The 24639-nt window shown below is 51.2% G+C and overlaps 1 protein-coding gene across 3 annotated transcripts in view; it reads left to right on the forward strand.

Moving 5' to 3' along the window:
* The first annotated feature begins 1673 nt into the window (after positions 1-1673).
* CNTN3 (contactin 3) overlaps positions 1674-24639 on the forward strand; it is a 115625-nt gene continuing 92659 nt past the window's right edge. For all 3 annotated transcript variants that reach the window (XM_070391459.1, XM_070391460.1, XM_070391461.1), the window contains exon 1: positions 1674-1731. The gene's annotated coding sequence lies outside the window, so the exon portion shown is untranslated. The remainder of the gene's footprint in view (positions 1732-24639) is intronic.

Genomic DNA, 24639 nt, shown 5'->3' on the forward strand with positions numbered 1-24639 from the left:
CCCTCCAGTATGAGGACTAGGAGCGAGGAGAGGACAGAGAGAACAGAGCTGGAAGCTCCCTTTTAGTCTAAGTAAGCCAACAAGTAAACTAGAAACTTAAGACACTATAAACTTTAAAATGTGCACCCTGGGCCCAGACTCCTGCCCAGAGTCCAGCGTCCCCTGCTGACCAGACCTCTCACACCTGCATTTCAGGGAAAAACCACATACTGGCTGAGCGACCCTTATAAAGAGGTCCCTGGAATCCTATTTCAACCAATGGGCTGAGAGACCTGCCCGTCCAATTGGAGCTGAACAGCCATAGCCTCATTTGCATCTCGCCTGAGCAATCAGAGCAGCTACCTAATGACCAATCAGAACATGCCATCCCAACCAGGGCAGTGTTATTGGGACCACACGGTGCAAATTTTGGATTCCTCATTTGCATAAGGATGGGCCAATCAGGGAGCGGGGTGCCACTCTCTCTAAGTAAGAGACCTCCCCTGCGCCCTCCAGAGGCAGTTTCCCCTGATCCCAAAATGTTCACCTGAAGAAAGTTTCTCCTTTCACCACACCCCAGAGGGTGGTAGTCACCTTCGGTTGACAAAACCAGAATTCTAAAACTCAGCCCCAATTTCGGTTTTACTCACAAGGACTATTGCTAGTGTCCCGCAACAGCCTTCTAGACATGGTGAATGCATCCATATGCATGCATGTATGCAAGCGAGAAAACTGTGCTTTTCCGGAACCAACTTCCTTCTAGGAAAACCTCCTGGAGGTCACCCCTGTGAGGGGCTCCCCCGAATATTCCCACGCCTGTCCCCAGGGCATGTGCATCACTCTCCCAGGGATGGACAGACAGGTTGTCTCCAATAGTTTCAGTTACTGTTCATGCCGTTACACAAGTGCTGTTAGGAACTCGCGCTGCTCATTTGGGTCCAGGTGCTGCCACCAGCCACTGCCTGGAGGTGATTCGGAACATGCAGGTGTGAAACCCTAACCGCACAGGGTCCTCATAGGAAGAATACAACTGTGATGAGTCTCCCATCTGACTCCTGGAAGCCCGAGGCCAATGAATTTCCACTCCCTACATCAGGGCACAGTCACAGACCCAGAGTTCTCTGGGGAGAAACCGAGAACTGACTCCCTTCCAGCGCGCAGGCCACTGCCTGGGGCGCAGCGCACCCGGAACAACCACCCGCTTTTTTATTCACACTGAGGTCCGGAGCGCAGCCAGGTGCAATCCCTACCTTTACCCCGCGCTCCGGGCCAGCTGTGTGCACGGGAGGCCACCCAGCGGCGACGTGCGGCTCTCCGCCCTCCAGCGCCGCCTCGGGCCCGCAGGCCAGACACACTTGGACGGGCGGAGCGCGGGCGAGGCGTGCGGCGTGGGGCACGGCGGGGCGCGGGCGCCCGGGGGCGGGACGTGGCGCTGGCACGAGGCGCTTATGGGGCGTGGAGTCCGGCGGAGCCGGAGCACGCGGGGGGCGTGGCGTGGGAATGGAGCGCACGGGCCGCCGGGGGCGTGGGCGCGCGGGGCGGGGCCGCGGGCGCGGGGCCGGGTTGGCTGCTGCTCCGCGGCGCCGCGCGCTGGCCCCCGCCCCCCGCCTGGTCCCGCCCCTCTCGGCGCCGAGTGGCGGAGGCGCCGGCAGCAGGACCGCTGCTGCCCAGACGCACAGCCAGGCCGGCGGGGTGGCGCCGCCGGGTGGGGACGGCGCGCACCCTGAAGGCGCACGGAGGACGTGGGATCAGGTAGGTCGGGCTGTCGGTCCTCGCGCCGCCGGACCGACTGGACACGCTGGCTTCGTGGCCCACGGGCTGCAAAGTTTGGGGAAGACGAGGCAATCTCTAGCCCGTGTGCTTTGGGGCGCTCGTGTTCCCTTCAGGCGAGGGCTGTTTCGGGCTAAAAAGATGGGTACCTGGCTCCAGCGGGGGCTATGCCCGCCTGGCCCTCTGACTGGCCTTTAGCGCTGAAAGTTGGGGGGTGGGGGGGCGGGGAGTTGCGAACCCTGGGTACACAGAGAAGGAGCCCCCGAGGCCCCTGGTCTTGTAGGAGGGTGACAGCGGTGAGCCCTGGAACCCCCTTCCCTCCGGGCTTGGGGCGCCGGGCGAAGGATTCCTCCCTAGAGATCAAGTTTTCTCAGCTGCCTCTGCACTTCCAGGTCTCCCTGGTGGACCGAGTGCAGTCTGGGTTCCTGAGCTCGGACCTGGGTCTCCGCTGCTTCTCCGAAAGCCTGCAAAGCATCCCACGCGCGCGGGTCACCAAATCCCACCCGGCGGCTGCCCGGCGCGCCGTGTCTCAGCGCTGCAGGGACCAGCTATGGTGCCTGAGACACACGGGCAGCCTCTGGGCTCCGCTGAGCACAGCTGCTCAGGGCCGCCGGTCTGTGCCCCTTCCCCGCATTGCATTTGCTTATGGCTTTGCCGGCAGGAGATGCTCCCACAGCAATGATTTCATAATAAATGGTGCCGCTCAGGCGAGGAGAGGCAGCCCCTCTTCGGAGCCCTGGGGAAGGTGGGGGGGGGGGGCAGTCTGGTCACCTGCAACAAGATTGGGGGAAGCAGTGAGCAGGAGCGAGGCAGACGGGGGATGTGTGATGTGCAGAGAGGTTGGAAGCCCTGGCTCCCGTGGTGAGTAGGTAAATCCAGAAATCATCTCAAATGATGAAGCAGGAAAAAAAAACCACCTAAAAATATTAGGGAGGCTGTGCATGCTGTGGTTTGTGCCTGCCCCCACAGAGACGAATATCGTGCTTGCTGAAAAGAATCCTGATCTGTAAATAGATTAAAAACAGGAATTAGTGCGAACAATGAGTCAGGGCCTTCGGAGATTGACAGGAGGGATAATTGCTTTGGAAAGAGCTACTCCGTCTCAGTATCGCTCCAGTGTGTTGCTCTTGCTTTGCTGGCTGTGTTTGGTAACAGTAGCATGACTTTGGCTCCCATGCCCTGGCCTGTGAGTCTGTGGGTTTAACCCTCTGTGGGTCATGGGACCCGGGAGGAAGTGGCAGGTGAATCGTCATAACCGCATGGACAGCATGTGCATAAGCCCCAGTACGTGCCAGGGACAGGTCCCTGTGAGACAGGCCGCAGTGGGACAGGTCCTTGTGGAAGACGGCCAGTGGGACCCCGGGACGCATCTGTACCCGCCAGGGACCTCGAGCAGGTGGCTGCACAGTGTTCAGGTGAAGGCCGGTCGGCTGCATATGTGTGGGCCTCCCGCCTGGAGATGGGCCGGCGGAGGCGCCGCATGGCTAATTGACTGGCCGGCTGATGGGTTCGGCAGCCGCGGCCTCAGACAGTGACATCCAGCCCCATGTCTCTCTCCCTGTCTGGGTGTCACTAATGTCAGCCTCAACCCAGGGAGCCTGGAAGTGCACTTCTCAGAGGAGCGTAACTTTTAAACACCCTTCATGACACAGCCACGGAGCCTGAGGGCTCCTTAAAATGGCCACAACACCTTTCATAGGACCCACGTGCCCCGCAGGTTCAGGGGAGCCGAGACCCGCTGTGGACAGCATGCTGTGTAGCTTCTCCCTGACTCATTTGTGTTCGATGCCCTCATGGTCACATTTCATACCAAATAAGTCTTTCTTGTGTATCGGTTCCCCACTCCTTCCCCCACACCCAGTGCACATCTTCCAGCTTCGTTTTTCCTGCGCAATTTAAGCGTCCAACTTGAAGTTTTCATCAGCTCTCACTACAGTTTGCACTGAAATAGTATAGAGATACAACTGTACCTTTTCTTTTTCTTTAAATATATTTTTAATGATTTCAGAGAGGCAGGGAGAGGGAGAGAGAGAGAGAGAGAGAGAGAGAAACATCCATGATGGGAGAGAATCGTGGATCAGCTGCCTCCTGCACACCCCCTACTGGGGATTGAGCCCGAAACCCAGGCATGTACCCTTGACCGGAATCGATCTCAGGACCCGTCCACAGGCTGACGCTCTATCCTCTGAGCCAAACCAGCTAGGTCTATACCTGCACCTTCTCATGCTGCACGGCATATATATATATCACTGTGTTGTGGCCATGTCACCAGACAGAGGAGCGATGCTCTGTTGCCCTGTCCCCGGTCAGTAAGCCATTAGCAGTGAAGTCATGCTAATTTTATGTTCTGGGAGAGAATCAGATGGAGGGGGATTTATTGATGCTGTGGGCGTGTGTCTGCCCCCTCAGAATCAGTCACTCCAGCCGTCCGCCTTGAAGCCGGCTGATCGGCCGGAGTTACTCGGTCCCTCTGAGGGTGAGCATGTCTCCTGGTTTCAACCCGCATGCAATACGCCTTGATCGGTGGTGGACATTTCCTTTTCGGATGCCTGATCGTGGTGCACCAGAGAGCATCCTTTTTGCAGAGACGTTGGGCAGTGATTGGCATGTTGGGCCACAGGCTCCTTTAAGGTACCAGAGGTCTTTGAAATGGAGGGATCACAGGTCTCAGGTTCAGATCTGATTGGAATAAACATTTCGGAGATGACCGAGCGGGCTAAGTGGTGTTTGGTTTTCAGTCTTTGCTCTGCCTCTCTCCCCCCACCCCCCACCCCCGACCCTTTATCCCCGCCGCATCTGTCTCCCACACACCCTGGCGGGCGTGTGTCTTTTGAAAATTGGCTGCAGGAGGCAGGCACCGCTGGTTGAGACTCTGCATGCCGCGTTTCCGTCCCTAGTGCTTTTCATTCCGCCCTTTCATGCGCACGTTACACACAAGAAGTGAGGGTCCGTAATAGAAGCGCTGACAGAACTTGATAGCGTCTCAAACAGCTCGGCTCCGCGGAATGTAAATATTTGTAGCATCTTGACTGTGCAAGAGGCTGCCTTGTGGGAAGGGAAGCGAGAGACAGCGGCTGCCTTGTTAAGTGGGAGACCGGCGATGCGCTTGCTCCTTATTGCGGACGGTGCATCGTAGGACGTGGATTGTGTAAATTACTCTCTTAGGTGCCTTTGTGACTCGGAGTGTGAACTTTCCGGGGGCTAGAACCGGAGGGACCAGCTTGCCCCGTTTGTTTTTCTAACTCGCTTGGCTTGGAGTGCCTTGCGAATGCTGAGGTGAGATCTCATTCAGAAACAACGTGGATTACATGGCTGATCCATGAGCCTGTCCCCACACTGGTTGCACTAGGAAAAAGAATTCCTGGGCTCATTACAACACTTAACATGCTCTGCCTGGCTGGTGTGGCTCAGTGGTTGAGCGTTGTGCTGTGCACCAAGAGGTTGCTGGTTCGATTCCCCATCAGGGCACATGCCCGGGTGGCAGGAACAATCCCCAGTAGGGAGCGTGCAGGAGACAACCAATGGATGTGTTTCTCCCACACTGATGTTTCTCTCTCTCTCTGCCCCCCGCTTCCTTCCACTCTCTCTATTTAAACTTTTTATTTTAAAATAGAAACGGAAAAATATCCTCGGGTGAGGATTAACAAAAAAACACAACAACAAACACAGGACATTCATTGGGGTTTTCCTGCACCAGCCTGGGCTCAAGCCCTGGATCGCATGTCTTGCCCTCAGTGCAGGGGTGAAGAAGCCGTCTGCTGCCCCGCCCGCGCTCGCTCCAGCCTTCTGGACACTCCATGCTGGATGAATCCATGAGCCACAGGCCCGGGGCTGCGGGACACTCAATGCTTGACCTGGAGAAGACTTCCCCCTACTCATCCCATGCAGGGCCTCCCAGCCACAGCGGCCCCTTCCACTTCCTGGGAGACCCTGTAGACACACCTGGCGTCCACCCTACGCCCCTTCTTCCATCTCCCCACACCCCCCTCAGCTCACTGTTGCTTCCGCCAGGTAACTCTTTACTTCCATGCTGCCATTTGCCCGTGACCCTGCCTCTGGGCTCCTCCCTGACGAGACGGGCCCGTGCTGTCTGCTCTGCACTGCCCTTGTGTCCTGCTTCAGGGGGGCGGGGATCAGAACTTCATGAACGTTGTTCAGCTGTTCTGTCCCTGCCCTTCCTGGTAGCCGGTGGGTGGAGTGGCACATGCATGTCAGGGCTTCGGTAAATATTGGTAGAATGAAACTCTCATCTCTTTTATTCACATGAAATTCTACTGTAGTTATATTCGGGCTTAAAATTAATTTGTTGGACTTAAAATGACTAGAAGATTTTATTTTATTTTGCACAGTTTTGGGGTGACCCATCGTTCATAGAAAACAGACCAGGATTTTCATATTGTCTGCATTTAGAAAATTCTGTGACAAGTGCATATGCCCTTAAAGCAGGGGTCCTCAAACTTTTTAAACGGGGCCAGTTCACTGTCCCTCAGACCGTTGGAGGGCCGGACTATAGTTTAAAAAAAAAAAACTATGAACAAATTCCTATGCACACTGCACATATCTTATTTTGAAGTAAAAAAAAACAAAACGGGAGCAAATACAATATTTGTATTTGCGTGTGGCCCGCGGGCCGTAGTTTGAGGACCCCTGCCTTAAAGGAAGCATAAACTAAAGGTGGTCCGTATGGAGGTCTGGTTCTCGGTGTAATTGGCTCATTTGAGTGCAATTCGGAATTCTCGGAATGCATTATCTTATTAGAGTAAAGCAGTGGCACCTGGGGAACATAACTAAATGACTGGCCCTCGCCGGACCGAAGGGTCCCAGGTTCGATTCCAGTCAAGGGCAGGTACCTCGGTTGCAGACCCTTCCCCAGCCTGGGCCTGGTCTGGGCACGTGCAGGAGGCAACCAATCAATGTGTTTCTCTCACATCGATGTTTCTCTCTGTATTTTCCCCTCTCTTCCACTCTCCCTAAAAAGCAATGGAAAATTGTCCTCAGGTGAGGATTAACAAAAAACAAAGAACTAAATGACTAAAAAACAACAAATCAAAGCCCATCTTCCTAAACTATAAATAATTACGGGTCCACGGGGCACCATGTGAGCATGGAACAGTCTCGCCTCATCCCAAACAGAGGGCCCCTCTGAAGGCCAAGCATACTCATTCCCCTCCCACTGCCCCCATGGGAGATCTTTCTGGAAACATCCCCTAGGATCGTCTGGTGAAATAATGGACATTCCTGGGCTCTGCCAGGACTTTCCGAGTTATCTCGGGGGTCCGACTTGGTAACTTACATTTTAAAACTTTTTATTTTAAAATAGTAACACAGGAAGTCACAAAAATAGTACAGAGTCCCATGTACCCCCCCCCCCCCGCCCCCCGCATGGGATGCCGGTGGTCATGGTGCACTTTCTGAACCAGGGGTTGCCCCTGGCGCGTTACCATCAGCCGGGCAGCCGATCTGGCCATTTCTCACCGTTTTTTAGCCCGATCCTGTGTGTATAGCCCGGTGCGGTTTTAGTCCATGTGTAGATTCCTGTATCTGGGGTTTAATTTAAAGAGCAAACATCCTCAAAGCCGAGTCTCCGTGTCGGCATACACCGATGCTGTATTTATGCAAGTGTCTTCGAGGCTTCCGATTCCTCTCCCACAGGCCGGTTTCCATGCAAATATTTGTCTGGTTGTTCTTAAACAGTACGATCTGCTCCTCCTTGGAGACGCCAGCGTGTGAAAGTTGCTATGGAGATCCAAGTGTTGGCATTTTACACCCGGGACGTGGCATTTGGGCGGCGCCGGCCGGCGGCTTGGGGGCAGGTGCTGACTTTCTGAACTCTCTGTGGAAGGCTCTGCTGGGGGGTGTGTGTGTATCTTTTACTCAGACCTGGACTGGGTGCTTCGGTGTTTGGTTTTTTTAATCCTCCCCTGAGGATATTTTTCCATTGACTTTTAGAGAGCGTGGAAGAGAGAGGGAAAGACAGAGAGAAATATCGATGTGAGAGAAGCACATTGCTTGGTTGCCTCCTGCATGCGCCCCGACCAGGGTCCGGCCCGGAGAGGAGCCTGCGACTAAGGTACATCCCTTGACTGGAATCAAACCCGGGACCCTTCGGTCTGTAGGCCGACGCTCTATCCACTGAGCCAAACCAGCAAGGGTGGACAGGGTTTTTATGCCCCTCAGGCAAAGACCCACGGATGCTGCTTCTCCTGTGCAGCTGCCTCCCAGCCCGTTCCTGGTTCTTACCTGGAAACAGCCCCTCTGTAAATAACTCCACACCTTGCAGGGACGGCAATGACCCTTCTCAGGCAACTAAAATCAGCGGGAGCCTCGTATCCCAGATCCAGGCCGGGCTGCTGCTCGCGGGGCGGCTGCCTCTGCAGGGGAAGCAGTGAGTTGCCTATCCCCAGTCGCGGTGATGAACCCGTGAGCATCCCGAGGGCTCTGGAACCCAGGCGGGTGCGTTTGCACCCAGTCGGTGTGAGCCACAGAGACGGTGCCTCCCCTGCACCACCACCCCCCCATTGGCTTCACCAGCAGAAGTGTTCACATGAGTGTGTATTAGTCGGCCTGTCATTCTCTCAGTTCTTTTGGTGGTGGTTGTTAATCCTCACTTGAGGATATTTTTCCCCTTGATTTTTAGAGAGAGTGGAAGGGAGAAAGGGAGGTGAGAGGAGAGAGAGAAAGAGAGAGAGAGAGAGAGAGAGAGACATCGATGTGAAAGAGACACATTTATTGGTTGCTTCCCGCTCATGCCTCGACTGGTACAGGGGTCAAACCTGCAACCCAGGTACGTGCCTTTGACTGGGAATCAAAGCCTTGACCATTAGGTGCAAGGGCTGATGCTCTAGCCACTGAGCAACACTGGCCAGGGCTGAATTATTCGTAGGGAAGCTTTACTAGTGCTTTTTATTTTCTTGAGTAAAGCCAACCAGGACCTGTGTACACGGATGGGCTGTACACTTTTGAAATTCTGAGCCTCGTAGGTCAAAGGTTTTTCTCTCTTTCTCACTTCCTCATACCATTACGTACACATTTCCTCATGCACGTGGAAGAATACACACATTTATATTTAGTCCTGCTCTACTGGACCATTTCATGAATATTAAACATGGAGTGGACCTGGGGAGCTTGTTTTCTGGTTCTGGGGGGCATATTGATTTCTGCAAACAGGAAGCGTCTCAGCCTGCGGTTCTGTTACATCCCGGAACCAACCACGTGGTCTGGGGAGGTGCAGGTGAGTGGACAGCATATGTCCCTGTGTCGGGCAGTTCTAGAATACAGGCGTTCTCTCTTCTTCATCCAACGGTGCCGTCGTCGTCTGTTGCTTCGGAATATCTTTGGTCATTTTTCCAGAAATTACTTCTGGGGGTTTCCTCCTGAATCATGATTTTAAAAAAATTCTTCCAAGTGATTACGAATACTCCATTTCTTTGTCATTAACACCTCCCCCGCCCCCTCCCACCCCTGCACACACACACAATACCCAGGACAGGTGAGAATAGGGAATAGAATTAACACCAAATCAGACAACACATGAGGTAAGGGTGTGCAGACATTTCGTAAGCGTCCAAGCAAGAGAATAACAGCAAAGGCTGGGGAGGGGTTTCGGGCTGCATTTGGGGCCAGTGTGCCCATGTTATTTAAAGTTAGTTGCTTCCTCCTCTTCCTCTTCCTCTTCCCTTTTCTGGGTTTTCTCTCTTGCTTCAGGGGTCTGCTTTTGAATGGGCTCCTCTGTGCTGACCCCTAGTGGGTAAGTGTTTTCAGTTGTCTCCAATTGAAAAGTGACATGTCTTGGTTTGCAGGGGAACCTGGGGGTCAGGGAAGGCGGCTATAAAGCTTACCAAGTTTGACCTTCAGAGAAGAACGACTTTAGAAGAAGGTGCAGCACAGGTCGGCCCTGCGGGAGGCAGTTTGCCAAGGCGGCCGCAGCGGCCTCTTCCTCGGCCGGGCCTGGGGGCTTGCACTTCCCTTTAAGCGTGAGTCTCTTCCGCTCACCCTGGATTGGGCTGGATGTGAGGGAGAGAATGCGGCCAGGTGGTGGCAGTGTGAGGGCTGAGCCTCGGCCTAGACTCAGGGTGCAGGGTTCTTGCTCTCCTCTGGCCCCTGCTCATCACGGCTCCTGCTGGGGCCTGACCTGTGTCTCCTATGCTGAGCTTATCCACAGGCTACATCCCAGGACAGTGGGCAGTCGTGGATTCCACGGGAAGGTGTGGGGTGGAAAGGAGTATTGGCCTAAAACAAGAGGCCTTTCTGTTGCTCTCTGATGGGGTGGCTGGGAGCTGTGCTGGCAAATAATTCTGAGTCATGTGGGACCACAGTCACTACGAGTGTTCTTATTAAACTTACTAGTGACCCGGTGCACGGATTTGTGCACATTGAAAGGAAATTAATTAGAAGGTGGCCGGCGGGGAGGGACTGGGTGAGACAGGATGGGCACTCCCTAGAGCCAACCTCCCGTGGTCCCTCCTCATTATCTATGGAGTGAGCGGGGTCCCTCCAGCAGGTGGGTCCCTCAGCCTGGCCTGTGGGGGTCAGACCAAAACTGGCTCTCTGACATCCCCCAAGGGGTCTCAGAGTGCAAGAGGGCACTCTGCAAAGTTGCTGTCGAACAGGGTGTGGAACGAAAATGCATGTGTGCAGTAAACCAGATTCAGTGTCGACAGTGCCCCAGCAACAACATAACCCACGGCCGAAGGGGGAATCACAAAGCCCCGCGATAAATTGTGCTCCCTCCTCTCTGGTTTTGGGGTGCGTCACCCTAGAACCACCACTGCCAAGTCACTGCAGCTTGGCAGCTCCTGCGTTGAGATTCTTCCCCCTGGTGGTCAGTGCATGTCATAGTGACTGGTTGGACGGTCGGACACAGCATATTAGTCTTTTATATAGAGAGCTTTTTTAGAGTGTAGGCAAAGCTCTGGGTTGATGTGTCTCGGTGTTCAGTTATTCTCCCTAGGAAATTTCTTTTTTTTTTTTTTGTAACATTACAGAATAAAAATGTGTGCAGTTTACTAAGTCAACAACTGTGACCTTTAATTACTTCATAAAATGTGCAGCTACTGAGTGGCTAGGACGTTTTAGGCACACATATAGCTTTCGAATAAACATAGCCTCCTAAAATGTAAACAGATGTGCAAATTGACTCAATATTCCCACGGCGGTGGGCAGACGTGGGTTCCACAGGAAGGTGTCGGGGGGGGGGGGGGTGAGGGGGTGGAAAGGAGTATCTGTGAGCAAGAATACGGCTGACCCAGAGGAATTTGCACTACGATTGTACTTAGAAAACAACCAGGAGTTTCCAGTGGCCTAAAGCAAGAGGCCTCTCTGTCGCTCTCTGAGAGGGTGGCTGGGAGCTGTGCTGGCCTTGCTCCCGTGGCCACGGGCTGCAGCCACAGGTCCGGCTGGTAGGGGGCCTCCAGGTCCTCTGGGGTGCAGGCTGAGGGGAGCTCCTGGCAGAAACCGTCCTCATGTACGTTGTTGGGGTGCAAAACAGGCGGACAGGACAGCATCGATGCTTGAAGCTGGAATAAGCCCCGGATGCGTTCCTTCCTCCACATTTCGAGGGGTGTACGTGGCGGCTCTCAGGCCTCGTGGGGGCCAGGCCTGAGCTGCAGGTGTCACCATGGCCGCACTCCCTGGGCCAGGGTGTCCCAGGCTCCCTCGGCCTCTCCATAGGGAGGATCAGCACCTTGGACAGCGGCGGGAGGACCTGGCTGCGTGGTTAATAGTCCTCTACTCTAAGGGCACCACCTACCAACTTCTCATTTTCTTCTAGAGCAGTGGTTCTCAGCCTTCCTAATGCCGCGACCCTTTAACACAGTTCCTCATGTTGTGGTGACCCCCAACCATAAAATTATTTTCGTTGCTAATTCATAACTGTAATTTTGCTACTGTTATGAATCGTCATGTAAATATCTGATATGCAGGATGTATTTTCATTGTTACAAGTTGAGCATAATGAAACCATAGTGATTAATTACAAAAACAACATGTAATTATATATGTGTTTTCTGATGGTCTTAGGCGACCCCTCTGAAAGGGTCATTCGACCCCCAAAGGCGACCCACAGGTTGAGAACTGCTGTTCTAGAAGTTTCCAAGGAACCTTTCCAAGGACTTGGTATGAGGTGTAGAAAGTCTGATCTGCTCAATCTGAGGCGTGTGGTTGGCTGACAGTGAGCCTGATGAGTGAGCCAGAAGTCCTTTGTGAATCTCGAGCGTGAGGCACACACCTGTTCCCTCACCAGGCTGATCTTCAGTGCTGCTAGTTATCTACGTTCTGTGATTAAGGACAATAAACAGAATTAATCTGGGTGCGGGAATTAGGATCAAACCTGTCAGCTGAGAAGATGGCTCTGAACACAGTGAGCTCAGTTTAAATCGTTCTGAGGAAGTTTGGTTGGTTTTAACATGTACACGCAAAGTGCAAATCCCCGGGAAAGGAGGGCGTGTCCGCAGGAATGCCGGGTGCTGCTGTCACTGTCCGTCCCTAAAAATAAATGTGCTGATTGGTGCCCTGAGTAACTGAGTGGAGGCAGCGGTGGGATCCGGGCTGTTTTCTTCTTAGTGATTGCGCCTTCCGTTCCACCATTTCACGGAGCCACCGCTCACACCCCGGGAGGAGCAACCTCTGGGTTACTTCCTGTTCATTAAAAAAAAAAATCTGCCCGATAAAATATAGTTCCTGCAAGATTTTTGCTTAGAGTGTAGAGATTTCTCATGTCTGGTATTAAATCATGTGGAGGGGTTGATCTAGCTAATGAAATCATTATCCCAAGAATAATGACCAACATTTCTCAAAATGGTTATCGAGGGTGGTTTTCTGGTTCAAGATCAAACCCAGAATCCCTGTGATTTAGGGGACCTTGTGGCGGTCACCGTGCACGGTCAGAGCCCAGCTGTCGCCTCGGACCTGGAGGGACAGTGAGCCGAGCCCCCTCACTCCTGCGGCCTTACCACCCCACGTGATCAGAGTGGAGCTGCATTAACAGGGCCCCGTCCCCACCCCTAGGGTGGTCAGGAGGTAGGACAGACCTGCACCCCGGCATCTGGGCCACACTTCCTTGAAGGTGAGGGGTTCACCCCAGGCCATTGGCTGGCACATAGGAGGCTGCGCAGTCACCCGGGAACGTTGCCTCCTAAGCAGTAACATTCTCTAGTGACAGAAGCACCCCTTTCCCACGGGAGGGGCCCTTGGGCTGCAGCCCATGCGCTCTCAGTTCCCTTTCCTCGATTTGCTCAGGGGGTGGTGCCTTTGAGTTCAACATTGGCGATACTGTGGGGTTGTGTTTGTTTTCATCTACGTCGTTGAATCCTCCGTGATGTAGGAAGTACTGCATGGAATACGGAACTGCAGTACTGGCTGTGTAGGCCAGAGGGAGGACTGATGGAATTGTCCACGGCCGGCAGCCCTGTGGGGGGACGCCCATGTGAAGTGCACTGGGGGGTTCACAGAGCCAGATGCTGACCGCCCATGAGAGTCGTCCCCGGTGCTTCCCAGCTCACCCTGTGTCTCGGTGGGGGCCAGGGGCTAGGAGACAGGACACGCCCTCTGGAGTTCCCTCTCTTCCTTGTCCCTGGATTCTTCCGTCCCCTCTGTGTCCTCCATTCAAAGGGCCACCTCTCCTCCGTGTCTCCGTGTCCAGAGAGTGAATGCCCTCACTCTGGTCCACATCACTCCACTCTCCCGAGGGGTGGGGCTGGGGGGTGGGGCTGGGAGAACAGAGAAAGTACACTGTCAGCCCTCCGTACCCATGGGCTCCCCTCCGTGCCCGCGATTCCCCAACCTCATGTCAAATATACTGGCAGGGAAAAGTGGTGTGACCCAGCCGGCCGGTGTGGCTCAATGGTTGAGCGTTGACTTATGAATCAAGAGGTCACGGTTCAATTCCTGGTCAGGGCACATGCCCAGGTTGCAGGCTTGATCCCAGTAGGGGGTGTGCAGGAGACAGCTCATCAATGATTCTCTCTCTCATTGATGTTTCTGTCTGTCTCTCCCTCTCCCTTCCTCTCTGTAATTAATAAAAATTATATATATATTTTAAAAAGTGATCTGGTTGCTGGTGGGCAATTCAGTTCGATGTACCAGGGTCGATGGGACTTTTTTCTTGTCATTATTCCCTAGACCCGTGTTCGGCAAACCGTGGCTCACGAGCCACATGCAGCTCTTTGGCCCCTTCAGTGTGGCTCTACACAAAATACCACATGCGGGCACGCACGTACAGTACGATTGAAACTTCGTGGCCCATGCCACGGGGCCAAAGAGCCGCATGTGGCTCGCGAGCCGTGGTTTGCCGACCACTGTCTTAGCCACTCAGTAGCTGCGTGTTTTATGAAGTAACTAGAGGCCCAGTGCACAAAATTTGTGCATGGGGGGGGGGTTCCCCTCAGCCCAGCCTGCACCCTCTCCAATCTGGGAGCCCTCAGAGGATGTCCTACTGATGGCTTAGGCCCGCTCCCCGTGGTTCTCTGCTCTCTGCGGTCCTGCCTGCTCGACGCCACCGCAGGTCCTGTTGTCTGCTCACAGCGGGGGACTGGGCGCCGCCATCTTTGTTGTGAAGTGACAGTCAATTTGCTTATTCTGTCTTTATTCGATAGGATTAGAGGTCACAGTTGTTGACTTAGTAAACTGCACACATTTTTATTGTGTAAAGTTACCAAAAAAAAAGAAATCTCCTAGAGAGAATTGCTGATCACCCAGACATGTCAGCCCAGAGTCTTGCCTAAGCTCTAAAAAATAAGTGTAATAAGAACACTCGCGGTAACTGCAGTCCCACGTGACTCAGAATCATTTGCTGTGAAGGGAATTCCTCTTACGAAGCTTTGCCTTCATTTTCCTTGAGGAAAAGCGACCCAGAACATCAGCCACATGGCTAAGCCCCTGGGCCACGCCACGTGGACAGCCACATCCCACAGGCTGAGGGCTTGGACAGGGTGGGTATCAAATTCCTTACGGTAAGAATCGCTGGATACAGTGTACCTACGTAATTTGTGTCTTTTTCCTTTTTTCCAAGTGATACTTGGGGGTTGATACATTTTCCCACGGTTCCCGATTCCCGTGTGAAATCAACTCCTGTGTCCAAATGCCATGGAAATGGGGGTGCGCCCTGAGGTTTCTCTGTTTCCCTCTCCCCCTCGGAGCTTCTAGAACCCCAACTCCTCCCCCCCCCCCTGCCAATTTCCTTTCCTCTCTTTGTTTAGATGGTCTTCTGTTCATTTTCTGATCCCCACCATGGACTTGGCTTCTTGAGTCCCAGGCAGGCACACGGGTGTGGCTCTGTCTGTCCTTCCTTCCAAGCTCAAGCCCCCTAAGCGGCCCTTGCAGTCACTGCCCCTCCCCGGCTCCCACTCCCAGAGCCTCTGGGCCCTTTCTCTGTGCAACTCCTGCCCTCCCCGGGCTTGAAGGCCGAGGTCTGAGCTTCTGCCTGACGTCTTTCCCTGGCCCTGTCTTCCCTCAGGGCCATCCTCTCTGCTCTCCATGCTGTCACTCCCGTCCTGCTGAGCCCCAGGCTGACAGCCGCCCTTTCAGCCGGAATGTCTTGCTGTTGATTTGGGACACAAGGTGCCTGAATGTGAATCCGTCTTTCTCCCCAAACCTGGCTGCTCCTCTCACGTTCCCAGTGTCTGACTCAGACCATCCTTCCTCCCGCCAAGGAAGCCGCCATCCTGGGTCCCCGCCACCTTCTCCTCATTCGTCCCCATCACGCGTCACGTGTGCTGATGTGCAGGTGCCAGATCCTGTCCTGCTCCAGGTGTTGCTTCATTCCTTCCCTCATCCTGTGCTCACCTTACGGTGAGTCCCCTTTGCAGAAGGCTGCTGTGAGCATCCTTTAAGTCCGAGTGCCCAGCCGCCAGGAGCCGGCAGGGGCTGTTACTAACCCAGCAGGAAACCAGGCTCTAAGAATAAAGTCCTCCAGCCCCTTCCCAGGGCCACACCAGGTCCCGGTTGCGACCCCGCCCGGTGCTCTGTGGCTGTCACTCTAATTCCTGCTCAGCACACATTGATACAATTTCTTAATACTTTCTGCCTCACACGGCACAGTGTGGTCGTCGCTGTTCAAGCAGGAAGAGGACAGAGCTGGTGTAAGTGCCCCGGGCCTGGTGGGCATGTCCTGGTCACTCCATGTGAGGAAGCTATGGTGGACGTAGAGTTTAGCATTCTCCCTCGGGCTCCCGTTTTATTAATGACTTTCATGTCTTTTCTTTCTTTTGTTTTGTTTCATTAATCCTCACCAGAGGATACTTTTCTGTAGGGCACGGCTATAGGGTTAAGCCTCAGACTGACCTGTGGCAGGGCCACAAACAAGTCCCAGCTAGACAGAGCCCTGCTAGCATAATTGAGCTTGACCTTAGAGTCCTTCCTTGCACCTTCCTAGGTAGCTAATGGATGTGGGAGGTGCAGCAAGTGCTGCCAAAACAAGTGAAACTCACAAAAACATTGTAAACATGTTGACCACTACCCTTGTTTTGCTTTGTGTGTTCTGACTATAAAATAAAGATTCGGCCTGCAGGCCGTGGCGCTATCTCTCCATCTGAGAAGTAGCATCCCACCGAGCCCCAACTGTATTCTCTTGTCTGTCTTCTTTAATCCTTTACCGCCCTCCTCAGGCTCACTGAACCTGCCCATGCTGGACAGGGCACATTTTTCCATTGATTCTTAGAGAGAGTGGGGAGGAGGGGGAAAGACAGAGAGAGAAACATTGTGATGTGAGAGAGACACATTGATTGGTTGCCTTCCACACACGCCCTGCCCCTCCCAGACCAGGCCTGGGGATCATGCCTGCAACCGAGGTAGGTGCCTTTGATGGGTTCGAACCTGGGTCCCTTCAGTCCATGGGCCGAGGATCTAACCACTGAGCCAAACTGGCCAGGGCTCATGGGTTTTTCTGGGTGAAACTCCATTGCGTGATCGGTTGGAAACCTGCTCTGTCGTCACAGAACAGCTGATGTCTGGCCGGCGGCGTTCTCAGGCCGGAGTCTGACCAGAGGAGTCATGGCCCCAGGCTCCATGCCCCCTGCCCGCTGTTGGCTCTGTGCCAGGCGGGAGGAGGCTATTTTGCTTTTCTTTGTACCTTGGAGACATCGAGCAGCTTGTCACGACTTCAGAAATCTTGGAGGAAATGAAGGCTGAATGCCGAGACAGTAATTTTACCATTATCCCAGCAGGTCTGGCTCCTGCTTGATCCATTGTGATTTTAACAAGGAAGTTACAAGAGAAGAGTTTCCCACCGGGGCTCTGTGGACAGATGGAGTAAAACACCTGATCTCCGGCCGCTCATTTTGACAGCTGAGAAAACCCTTCAATGGCCATGAATAGATCCCTTTTAATCTGTATTTATCCAACATTAAAATTACAGGTTTAGTTGTGCTTATTTGCAATGGTAAAATCATTAGATTTTAAGACAGCCATTTAGTAGTTCAAGATGATAGCAATGAAGGTTTTCTAAAGTGAAGTAAGAGTCTTGATTTTATAGTGCACCTTAAAATGGACTTATTATTATTTTTTAAATATTTTTTTATTGATTTCAGAGAGGAAGGGGGAGGGAGAGAGAGATGGTAACATCAATGAGGAGAGAGAATCATCGATTGGCTGACTCCTGCACGCCCCCTGCTCGGGATGGAGCCCACTACCCAGGCACGTGCCCCTGATCAGAATCAAACCATGACCTCCAGTTTCATAGGTCCATGTTCAACCACTGAGCCACGCTGGCCGGGCTAAAATGGACTTATTTTTTTTACATACTTAATATTTAATTATAAAATTAGCGTGTAGTGTGGGTGTGTCCTACAAAAGGCCAATATTCACTCAAGAGATGTTGGATCACATACAAATTTAAGTCAGTTTATTCCTATAAAGCAGCGGTTCTCAACCTGTGGGTCGCGACTCCTTTGGGGGTCAAACAACCCTTTCACAGAGGTCGCCTACGACCATTGGAAAACACATATATAATTACATATTGTTTTTGTGATTCATCACTGTGCTTTAATTATGTTCAATTTGTAACAATGAAATTGGGGGTCACCACAACATGAGGAACTATTAAAGGGTCACGGCATTAGGAAGGTTGAGAACCACTGCAAAGGATGGCCACTTACGTGTATGTAGTGTTTTACTTCTCCGAAACCTGATTTCAAAATAGGAAAGTGCAAGCAAGCTAAGCTCCCTCGCTGTGTCTGGGATCCCGTTGCACTTTGTTCCCTGTAGCAGACCTTGGGGCTCCTGTGCCCACCTTCCTGCCCACTGTGCCCCTCTTCTGTGCAGCCATTCCTAGTAAGTGAGAAGCTGGTCCCTGCTGTAGCTTTAATTTGCATGACTAATGCCGCTAAGCATCTTTTCATATGCTAATTCATCACTTTTATGTCTTCTTCTGGGAAGTGTTTGTTCAAGGCTATTGCCCATTTTTATTGGGCTTTTTATCTTCCCAACATTTACTTAGATACTCCGCATACACCTGTACTGCTAATTTTGTCCTTAGACTATTAATTAATTTTCTCAATGATTAGTTTTCGTAATGATATTAATTTTCTTAACGATGCTATTTATGGCAAAGCATTTTTAATTTTGAACAAATCCAGGTTATCATTTCTTAGGAATTGCAGGTACTTAGCGTGTCCTGGGCATGGTCACGCGGCTTTCTTCCGGAAGCTTCCTGGTCTGCTGTCTCATATTAGATCTGTGGTCTATGTCAGATACATGGTGTGGATGGAGAACGTGAGACTGAGGATTGCTTTATGTAGATATCCCGTTGGCAGTAACACGTATTAAAGACACTCCCCTCGCCACCCTCCCCAATGAACGGCCTTGGTGCCTTGGTTTAAAAACCTAAAACTACCCACCTAATATTTGGGGTCTGTTTCTGAGCTCAGCTCCCTCCACGGATCCATCTGCAAGTTCAGCACTGAAATCTCAGTCAGTGTTACGCCTTTGACATTCTTTCTCTCCAATGTGTGTTGCCTTGTCTGGCTCCTGTGTGGCTCCATGTAAATTTGAGAGTCATCTGGGTTCATCCAAGGGGCCTGACGCTGTGAGGTAGTTCAGGGAGGATGGACGTCAACCCCGCGGAGTCTTCAGGCAGCGAGCGCTCTTCTTTCTCCTTTACTCAGCTCGTCTGGAATGTCCTCAGCCACCTTCGTGGTTTTCCTGCTGGGTGCTGCACATCCTCCTTAGATTTCTTCCTGGATAGTTGATGTCTTTATGTGCCTTTGTAAGGATGGCTTTTAAACGTTCACTTTCCAGTTCTTCATTGTTACATTTAGAAATACAGTTGTTGCCAGGACCGGTTTGGCTCAGTGGATAGAGCGTCGGCCTGCGGACTGAAAGGTCCCGGGTTCGATTCCGGTCAAGGGCCTGTACCTGGGTTGCGGGCACATCCCCCGTGGGAGATGTGCAGGAGGCAGCTGGTCGATGTTTCTCTCCCATTGATGTTTCTAACTATCTATCTCTCTCCCTTCCTCTCTGTAAAAAATCAATAAAAATATATTAAAAAAAACAAAAAAGAAATACAGTTGTTAGGATATTGACCTTGTATTCTGCAACATTGCTAGTTCACATGATAATCCAAGTGGGTTTTTGCTTTTATAGGTTTTATGGGCTTTTCTTTTTTTTAAAAAAAAAAAATAAGATTCTTATTGATTTTTAGAGAGGGAGGGAGAGAGAGAGAGAGAGAAAGAGAAGCATTGATGTGAGAGAGAAACATCGATTGGTTGCCTCCCACTGGCACCCTGACCCGGGGCCAAACTCGCAACCTGGGTGTGTGCCCTGACCAGCAATCGAACCGGCAACCTTTTGGTGCAAGGGACACTGCTCAACCAACCAAGCCATACCAGCCAGGGCTGGGCTTTCCTTATAAACTGTCTGTAAAAATAATGAGCTTTATATTTTTTTCCCCATCCAAATGCTTTCATTTTCTTTGCTTGCCTTATTGCATTGTCCGCCAATGCCAGTGCAAGGGTGTTCGGACAAGTGGACGCCTTAATACAACAATAAAGGTTTAAAAAAATGAACCATCTGAGACCCCACTTTAAGAAGCAAACACAGAGAAGCAAATGAAGCTCAAAATAAATGTAAGAAAGAAAACACATACAAAATAAGAGCATAAATAAGTGAAACAAATGAAAGGGCAAGCAACAGGTGAAATATTGTTTCTTTAGAACCATAAATAATGCTGCACAGGAGGAAAAGGTATAAAAGAGAGGCTCTGACATCAGGAATGAGAAGGGCAACACCAGCGCAGGTCCTAATCATAATAAAGAAAGAGACTGTAATTTTTATTTTTTAATTGATTTATTATTTTTTGCAGCTAGGGATGAAAACCCTGTGATTTGGGCCCCTTCCCTGGGTCCTTTCCAGGCACGTGGAAAATGCCACATGACCCGACCATCCCGGTCGGTGCCTCCTGATTTCGGGATGGGATTCTCCCAGGGTTCCTGCCTGCGGTGGACTGATCTGCTGAAGGGGCTTATGGAGAGGAGCCGTCCACCTTGCAGGGCGGGGAAGGGAGCTTAGAGGACCCTGCAGGGCTCACAGGCACCGACCTTGACTCATGGTGGGGGTCGTGCCCTGGAGGGGCCCCTTGTTATCTGCAACTTTTTACGTTAATTCCCAACAATGGGAACTTTGGGCTTCGCATCTGCTAGTAAGTTGCTGGGATTCACTTATTTATTTATGTTTTTTATTGATTCTTTAGCGAGAGGAAGAAAGAGGGAGAGAAACATCAGTGAGCTAGAAACATCAATGGTGAGAGAGAAGCATCGATTGGCTGCCTCCTGCACGCCCCCTACTGGGGATCGAGCCAGCAAGGCGGGCGAACGGGTCACCTTTCAGTGCATGGGACGACCCTCAACCACCTGGGCCACACCGCCCAGGGCTGGATTTTACCTTATTGATGTCTTCTTTCCTGCAGTTTTAACTTTCTCTCTGACAATTTATAACCAGACTTTGGTTAAGTGATTGTTTAATAGCTGCCCTTGCTGATGACTTGCTCAATCGAAATGTGGATTTTCATATGCAGCCATTTCGGCTTTCTTTACCAGAGAATTAATAAATAACCTTACCTTCACCTTATGAGAGCATAAATGCTTTGCAGATCGGTAAGGATGTATCGAAACGTATTGTAATGAAAACGTGGAACATTTAAAAATAAATGTCTTTTCTTTACATATAAAATGGCACATCCATAAGTTAGACACTCACTTGTTCATTCAAAAAACCTGCCCGGCATGTCTGCCCGTGCCAGCGCGCATCCAGATTCCGCAAACCGCCCGTCTGTCGGGAACGAGTTTCATGTTAAAACATCTAATCATGGGTTTCTAGCAGCCACATCCATCCCCGGTGCAGGGTGAAACTTTTGGCTAAAATTCATGCTAGCATGGGGCCGAGTCCTTGGCTTTTGCCAGTATTAGATAGGCCCTCTCCTGCATTGAAGGGAAGGTGGCTGGGGAGGAGGAAGGGGGGTGATGTGGAGTAACCCCGGGTCTTGTGCGGCACTGAAAGGGGGATGTGCGCTGGTTCCTGGGAGAGGCCGGGCTGTCCAGGTCTGAGCTGCCTGCTCGCACTATAATTCCTTCCCTCAGTCTGGGCAGCCTGTGATAGAATAAGCGATGCCGTGCAGCAGACACACTCTAGTTCCATCGCATGGGAAGGCGGGACAGTGAGATTCACAGCTTCTAACTGCTGACGTCACTGGGATTAACTCTGTTTTAGTGAAGTGTCTTCGTTTTCTTCGTGCTGGGAAACATGGGTACCCCCTGGATACGGTGTATCCATTCGCCCGAGACACCCGCCTTTGCATGGGGATGTCTCCACCTGGGTCCTCCCCGGGGAGGGGACACAGGAGGCTGGGGGGGGGGTGTTATTGGGGTCACTCTCGGCACAGTGAGAAGCCGCTGCTCACAGCCCCGAGACAGCCTCTCCTCGGGAGGTCAAGAGTGCTCACTGGACTCTACAGGAATCAGTGATTAAGCTGAGAAAGAAAATAAGCTTAAAATTGCAAATTTGAGCCCAGGAAATAAACACTTTGTGTTTCCAGGAGGGAGGTAGGATTTAAGCCTTTATTTGAATGTGCTTTTTAGAAACATGTCCTTTAAGACAAGAAGTATGTAGTAATACCTTTTCTTTTCTAAGTAGAAAAAAAACATTAAGCAGCAGGGTATGTGTTTTCCCCCTTTTTTTCTTTCACTTGGTACAAATTACAACTCAAGGCCAAAAAAAAAAATAATAACAATCCTATTAAAAAATGGGCAAAGGGTCTGAATAGACACTTATTCAAAGAGGACAGACAGATGGCCAAGAGACTTCTGAAAAGATGCTCAGTGTCACTAATCATCAGAGAGATGCAGATTAAAACCGCTATGAGCCCTTGCTGGTTTTCCTCAGAGGTTGGCCCGCAGACTGAAGGTTCTTGGGTTCGATTCCGATCAAGGGCATGGACCTCAGTTGCAGGCTCAATCCCCGGCCCTGGTCGGGGGGCGGGGGGGTGCGTTCTGGAGGCATCCAGTCCATGTGTCTCTCTCACATCGATGTTTCTCTCTCTGTTCCTCCACCTCCCTTCCATTGTCTAAAAATCAATGGAAAACATATCCTCAGGTGAGGATCAACAAAAAACAAAAACAAAAGCAAAAAACAGCCCCCAAACCACAAGCACAATCACCTCACGTATTAGAATGGCCATCATCAATCAACAAACAGCAAGTGTTGGGTAGGATGTGAAAGAAGGGGAGCCTCTGTGAGGCTGGTGGAATGCAGATTGGTGCAGCCACTGTGGAAAACTATGGAATTCCCTCCAAAAATTAAAAACGAAACTGCCTTTTAAAAAGTTTACCCATATTGTTGAAAGTATTACAGATGCCCCCTTTGTGTTTTTTTCCCCATTGACCACCCCCACCCACCTCCACCCAGCACCCACCCCTCCCAGGCCTTCACCGCACTATTGAATTGCCTTTTGAGCCAGCAATTCCTCTTATGGGAATAGATCTTAAGAATCCCAAAACACTAATTCCAAAGAATATACGCACCCCTGGGTCCATCGCAGTGTTATTCACAATAGCTAAGATCTGGAAACAGCCCAAGTGCCCACCAGTGGATGAGTGGATTAAAAAGCTGTGGGACATTTGCACTATGGAATACTATGCAGTTGTAAAAAAAGAGGGATCTCTTACCCTTTGAGACATCACGGAGGGACCTGGAGAGCATTATGCTACGTGAGATAAGCCAGTCAGAGAAAGACAAGCACCATATAGTTTCACTCTTGTGAAATCTAATGAACAAAATAATAACAACAAAAAGAAACAGACTCATAGATACAGAGAACAGACTGACAGCTGTCAGAGGGGAGGGAGTTGGGGGACTGAGTGAAAAGGGTGAAGAGATTAGAAAAAACAAACACACCAAAAACTCATAGACACAGACAGCAGTGTGGTGATCACCAGAAGGAAAGGGGGTGAGAGGAGGTAGAAGAGGGTAAAAGGGGGATAAATAGTGATGGAAGGAGACTTGACTTGGGGCGGCAAACATAAAATACAATGTATAGATGATGTAGGATTGTACCCCTGAAACCTACATAATTTTATTAACCAGTGTCACCCCAATACATACAATAAAAAGGAAAACTTTAATTATAATGTGAGAAACAGGAATTTTCCTACAGAATAGATACAATTTGAGGGCATTTTTAATAGACTAATGTACGGTGACTGGTTTTTATCTCTGCCATAAAAAGAACTTTTTTCTGGTTTACATATAAATGATTAATGTAATTTCAATTTTCATCGATTAATGACATCGTTTCCTCCTGGCTTGTGGCTAGGTGAAGAATTATTTTTTTCCCCACCCTCGGAAAAGGGAGTGTAGTCTGGTCTGGCTTTGGGAATGAGTTTCTCTGGGTCCATTTTAAGTAGACATTATGTGTGCTATTGATTTTCTAAATTTTTTAAATGGCAAGGAAGAAGCTATGCAGATTAGCTGTCAGACTGGTGGTGGTTTATTGATGAGAACACGGGAAGCTTATTTGAAAGGCTCGGAGGGGAGAACGGAGTGTGTGCTCACACGCATGTACGGCTGGAGCATTTCTGAAGATACAAGTCTGTGTGGTTTTCCCCTGGATTCCTGGGCTCCATCTCCCAGGAAAAAACTGTGACCGTGGGCTCGGGGGAGGTGAGCCAGAGCGGGGTGTGGACATGAGAGGAAGGAGAAGGAATAGCCCTGGGCGGAGGCAGATGGGTGTGGTGTTGGGGGGTAATGCTTGTGGCCACACTGCCAGGTGGTGACATCTTCCAGGGGGTGTGGGTGGGTGGCAGTAGATGCTCTGGGCCCCGGGAAGTCACCACAATGTTCCAACCAAAGAGAAGGTCACCCAGTTGGACTCCGCTCTGAAAGTCCAGGCCCTGGAATCCCAGGAGCCCATGGGAAGGAACCAGTCAAGAGTATGAATCCCAGTCAAGGGCACATACCTGTATTGCAGGTTTGATCCCTGGCCCAGGTCAGGGCACATGCAGGAGGCAACCAATGTGTCTCTCTCACATCGAGGTTTCTCTCCCTCCACCCTTCCTCCCTTTTACTCTCTCTAAAAATCAATGAAAAGCCCAGCCGGTGTAGCTCAGTGGTTGGGCATCGATCTATGAACTAGGAGGTCATGGTTCCATTCCCTATCAGGGCACATGCCCAGGTTGCAGGCTCCATCCCCAGTAGGGGGCATGCAGGAGGCAGCCGATCAATGATTCTCTCTCATCATTAAAGTTTCTCTCTTTCTCCTCTTTCTCTCTCCCTCTTCTTTTCTCCCTCTCTCTCTTTCCCTTCCCTTCCTCTCTGAAATCAATAAAAATATATCCTATATTATAAAAGCCTAATATGCTAAGTTTCAGGTCATCCTGTCAAAGTGTAACATGATAATGATATGCTAAG

This window comes from Myotis yumanensis, unplaced genomic scaffold, assembly GCF_028538775.1.
Source record: "Myotis yumanensis isolate MYYU_CA2020_CCGP unplaced genomic scaffold, mMyoYum1.0.hap1 SCAF_14, whole genome shotgun sequence".
Lineage (NCBI taxonomy): Eukaryota > Metazoa > Chordata > Mammalia > Chiroptera > Vespertilionidae > Myotis > Myotis yumanensis.